The sequence below is a fragment of the Helianthus annuus genome, chromosome 4, assembly GCF_002127325.2.
Source record: "Helianthus annuus cultivar XRQ/B chromosome 4, HanXRQr2.0-SUNRISE, whole genome shotgun sequence".
NCBI classification, from domain to species: Eukaryota; Viridiplantae; Streptophyta; class Magnoliopsida; order Asterales; family Asteraceae; genus Helianthus; species Helianthus annuus.
In genome coordinates, this window is record NC_035436.2 from 65,539,110 (window position 1) to 65,545,109 (window position 6,000).

The following is a 6,000-nucleotide window of genomic DNA, read 5'->3' on the forward strand; positions in this document are numbered from 1 at the left end:
TGGACAAATGGTCAATGGTAAGGCCAAAAATGTCAAAGATTTTTATGCTTCTAAAAGACGTGTTCACAAGTCTGTTGAAAGCAAAGATGAAGAAGATGAGGATGATACACCCAAGGAAGGTCAGGCTTGGGTGGATATATTTTTCAAAGATTAAAAACCTGACTTGCCGGAGATCCCAAGTTGGTAATCGTGGATCATGAATCGGCATCTTTCTTAATCTGTGTTTGAGAAGTTTAGCAGGAATTGCCGGAACTCCCAGATTTGTAAGCGTGGAGTAGGAATCGGCACCTTGAGAATTCAACCAACGGATGGTAATTGGTTGAAAAACAGGTTTGATATGTTTGTTGTTTGTACAAGTGGTTCAGAATTTGAACCAGGTTGATACTACAAGTGGTTAATCAAGGTCATTAAATTGAACTTGAGTTAACTATCATTCAAAAGATTGGTAAAACAATGTGATGATTTGATCCCCAAACTTACTTTACAAGTGGTAAAATCAACAAAACTTATTTTCCGGAAAAACCATTTTGATTAAAACAAACTTAAGTGTTTTGAAATCATAATGGGAAAATAGTTTATTGTGAGGGGGAGTTCTGATTGTTTATGCCAAGAGGATGGAGATTTGAGGCAATTCGATATCAGTTGTCATGTTCTGAATAGTTTGTTTTCAATTTCTTTAAATGTTTTTGAATTTTAGGGGGAGTAAGAAATTTTCAGAAAATCCAAAAACATTAGAAATTTTGAAAATGCCAAAAACATGACAAAGCTGAAAAATGAGTTTCTGTTGCATAAAAGAGGAAATGATAGTACATCAGTGGACTATCACAACACGCTAAAGAATTGTAAAGTTAAAAATGTGATAAACAATCCCACTGTGGATGTGTCAGTAGGTTTTTACACATTTAGTAAACTGTAACGAGGATATAAATCTAAATTCAAACTTGCTTGTTCTGTGGGTTAACAACTTCTTGGATATATAGGTAACCCCTAAAATCTTGTTTGAAAGGTCCTGTATTCTGAAATACTAGGTCTTTATGCTCAGTGATATCTGGGGTATTATCCCGGGACTTCTGCTGTATGGAAATACTGACCTAGTCCTCGGATAATGCTTTCCGCAAATGCTTGAAACACAGCATCGCCCTCAGCAAGCTGATGAAACAATAAAATTGATAGTCGCTGCTGTTGTAATCAAAAGATCTTCTAAAGCGGACACACCAAAAGTCGAAGCCGTCATCTCTCTGCGTATACGGAAGTATCGACCTGAGCTCTCACGGCCCTCGCAACCTAACCCCTTTACAGATATCATCTGTGGTATACTCACCTGTAAGACTGAATATTGGGATCTGGATACGGGAGTATATTCAAGTGGTGGGACACACGAATAAGTTTAAGTGATTAAGACACTAATTGCGTATCTCGAAACAGTTGAAATGTGTGTGAAAATTTAAGTGGACAAACATACTGACAATCTAGGTGAATTGTATAGAACTTAAAATGAAATCTAGCTTAACGGTGTTGGTGATATGTCTCAGAAACTGATATGACACTCTTGCACGAACTCACAAAAATATTGTCTGTAAATATTTCGTTTCTGCATTTACTTTCTTTCAGAAAATCCAAAAGATTTTAGTGTGTTTTAGCATAAATTTTTGAAAAATTCAAAAAGATTTTCGACAACTGGTGTTGAGAAGCTGATTTTCGAAATTCCAAGTGCTAAACATGAAGAACAGGTTTGGGAGAGAGTATGTGAAGTTGTTAAGTTTGCATGATAAGAGCCAAGAAAAGATCCTGAATGAAAAGTTATTATTTCATTTTAGGTGTTGTCTTCCGGTAAGCCACGAAGTGCTGCCGAAGTGTTGTCGGAGCTTGTAAACGTTATCAAGATCAATACAACAACAGTTAAAAGTGAATCCAGCTGAAATTGCACCAAGACATTAGTTTCCGCCTCTTGTTTTGGATAGGAATTCTTCTGGTCGACTCAATTAGGGCCGAAAACGATCCTACATAACTACTTTATATCCAATGTCTATAAGACAGATGTATATTTTATGCACCTAGAAGGAGAAATAATTGATCCTAACTTTCAAATTTTGATTATTTTTAAAAGGGTTATTGGATTTTAATAATCCTAAGTTTCACCAGTTGGCCGATAATAATCTCAACTTTAAAAATTCCCTCCAATAATCCCAACTTGTAAAAGTTTGGCCGCCATTGATCATTTTCTAACATAGGTGCACTTAAATCAATTAAGGAGTCTCTTGTAGGATCGTTGTTGAACCAGAATGAGTCAATCAGAAGAGTTGTTTATCCGATTCAAAGGCGGAATCAGTGAAACGGACGCTCAAACTAATTATAATGCTTCTTTGATTGATTTAACAACGTTTACAACCTGAAAGCAATTTGGCAGCACTTCGTTACAAGTTCCAGATCCGTTGCCAAATGAATGAAACAGTGCCCTATATATAGTTGGGATAGTTTCGCTTATATGGACAAGTCCATATGAGCGAAACCTGTTACAAGTAGTTTCGCTTTTATGGACATTGTCCATATGAGCGAAACCTCTTGTATAACCACTCATCTTCGACTCTCGAACCTCGTGCACTGATTATTCTAATCTATCCTATTCTATTACATGATGCAAGACGAAGTCAATAGACGTAAAGCACTAACAGACTCCCCCTCGGATATTGACGAAGTCTTCAGTGACCATTCTCTGTTATGACACCTCTTCAGTCTTGATCATTCTGCCTTCTCGTTCAGATTGTAACATTAAAAGCATCTTTCAATCTTTGTCTTTGATCAGCTTTTCTCTTTGACTCTTACATCAGAAACTCATTACTGACTTTATCATCAACAGCTTCATCATTAGCAGGCTCCCCCTCTCGTCAAGCTTCCGTGCTTTTAGGGATCGACACCTAGCTTTTCAGCTACAAGCTCTTTCTAACTTCCAGCTTGTCTTCAGACTCCCCCTAAGACTCTACTCTCGGGATCGTAGTCTGGATTTTTCTGCAATCAATCATACACTCGATAAGTAACAACATTTTAAGATTCCAGAAATCATAATCTGACAAATCAAACTATCTAATCACTCCCCCTATCATCAAACTACAAATAATTTTGCAATTTCAACAAACTGGATTTTAAGCTAAATCTTTAACAGTATAAGCATCCAAATCCCCCACAGTTAATCATCCAAGTCCAACTTAATGACCATGGAGATATCACAAACTGTTTTTGAATTTTTATTGAAATTCAAGTTTCAAATTAATGAACTTGTTTTATTTTCAGAAACACAATCAGCTTTCTCGGATTTTAAAAACTCAGCATCTCAGATATCGGTTGTCGAAAATAATGCAGAAATCAAAATCTTTTTGTATTTTCTGAAAATATAAAGCAGTAAAAGAATATGTACAAACATATTTACAGACAATATTTTTGTTTGAGTATGCGACAGAGGATCGTATCAGTTTTTGACAAGTTACAAGTACCGTTGAGCTTAATTTCACTTTAAGAATTAAACAATTCACTTAGATTGTCGATATACTGATCCACTTAAATTTTCATACAAATTTCAACTAATTCAGGATACGATTTAGATGATTTAAGACTTAAACTTATTCATGTGTCCCACCTCTTGAATATACTCCCGTATCCAGAATCCCAGATATTCAGTCTTACAGGTGAGTATACCACAGACGATATCTGTAAGGGGTTAAATGCGAGGGCCGTGAGAGCTCAGGTCGATACTTCCGTATACGCACAGAGATAACGGCTTCGACTTTTCGGTGTGTCCCCTTTAGAGGATCTTTTAATTACAACAGCACACGATTAACATTTTGCAATGTTTCATCGTTTTTTATGCTGAGGGTGGTTGCTATATTTCAAGCAATACGAGAAAGTATTATTCGGGGACTAGGTCAGAACTTCCATTCAGCAGAAGTCCCGGAATAATACCCCAGATATCACTGAGTATAAAGACCTAGTATCTCAGAATATGGGACCTTTCAAACGAGATTTCAGGGGTTACCTATATATCCAAGTAGTGTTCCCCACGAAATAAGCAAGTGTTTGAATTTAGGTTTATATCCCGAAAAAGTTTACTAAATGTATAAAAACCTATCGACATATCATCAGTGAGACTGTTTAATCGCTATATAATCATTACAATTCTTTAGCATACTGTAACTGTCTACTGATGTACTATCATTTCCTCTTTTTACGCAAAACTCAAATTTTTGAATTTTATCATGTTTTTGGATTTTTTCAAATTTTCAAATGTTTTTGGATTTTCTAATGACAATTTTTCTCCCCCCTAAAATGCAAAATCATTAAAAATTTGACAACCCAATACTGATAGCTTTGTCTCGCCATCCATTTTCTGCATCTTGTGAACTGAATTACAATAAAAACAGTAATTACCCCCATGATTTACAATACATTGATTTTTACAGTTTTGAAAACCGTTTTCCAATCTGGTGAATGTAATCATGTTTGTTCAGCCGTGAGGGTTTCGGCGTATACAATCTATACTCCCCCTTACAACAAACTATTTTCCCATTATGATTTCAATTAAGTTTGTTTTAATCAAAATGGTTTTTCCGGAAACATAGTTTGCTTACCAACCACTCGTAGGTTAGGGGTTCACATCATCATCTTGTTTACTTTTTAATCATTTTGAAAGATTTAACAATGTTAGGTCAAATACCACAATCACTGGTAGAAAATCAAGTACAACTTAATGTCCTTGATTAACCACAGTTACCATCCTGTAAATTTCTTAACAAATGATGCCGATACCTGCTTCACACTTACCAACCTGGAAGCTCCGGCAAGTCAGAAATTCAACCACCCAATTTTGATACCCAAGCCTGACCAGTCTTAGGTATATTTTGAGCTTTTCTCTTTTCTTCATAAAATTCTTTTACTCCTTTTTCCTTACCATCAGCCATCTTACTAAAAATATGTTTAACATTGCTATTAAACATTTTTCCAGTATCAACACCTTTTGATTTCCGGTTCGCGGCTTGTAATGGTGGAAAATCCTTATCATTCATTAAAGGAATTGTGTCTTCCTTTTTACCTCAAGTTGTGGCTCTTCTGATTTTGTGGAATCAGATTCATTGCCCGATCTTGGCTTGTCTGACTTTGATGAGCCAGATTCATCGCCGACAACTTTCTTTTTCTTTTTGTTTGCCCTCAAATTTGCATCTGAAGAATTCAATTTGCTTGGCTTTGTAGTCAAGTGAACCGATTCATCAGAACTCTTATTTGTACAATCCGATGAATTTGAAGACAAAATCCTTTCCAGATAATCTCGTGCTTCCTTCCTCTTTTTCCTCAGTCTGTCTTTTTACCCCTGCGAAAGCTTCACTTTCTGTTCCAGAACCTTCTGTTCTTCGGGCTTGACATTGACTGGTTTCTTCACCATTCTCTGAGATTCAACCCTCGATCTTCTCATCGAACTCCTTGGGCAGTCTCTGGCAATATGTCCTCTGATATGACAATTATAGCATCTTCTTATTTCATAATTCCAATTCTGGCAGTTAACAACAATGTGTCCTCTAACACCACAGGTGTAGCACACTCTGTTATCGTACCATTCACTTCTTTCAGTCCAAACCTTCAAATCATAACATTGTTTGGCTTGGTTATAATCATTTCTCCTCTTCAATGCTGAATTTGACTTTCGAGCACTGTGGTCAAACCTGCACCACTTATTACCAACATTTTGTGAGTTTTCATTTTTAGATTTTTGTGATTTTTGAAAATGATTGGATAACTTATCTGATGAGCTTTTATTTTCTTTTTTAGAATTTTTCAAATTTTTATCCTTTTGTTTCTGTCCTGCATTCTTCTTAACAGGTTTTTGCTTTGAGCATTCACCTATTTCAGTAGTTTGCAAAACAGTATTTTGAAATTTTTCTTGTAAATCTAAAAATATTTTTCTTTTCTTTTCTTTTTCATCATCAGATATTTTGTCACAATCTTCAATTTTGACTT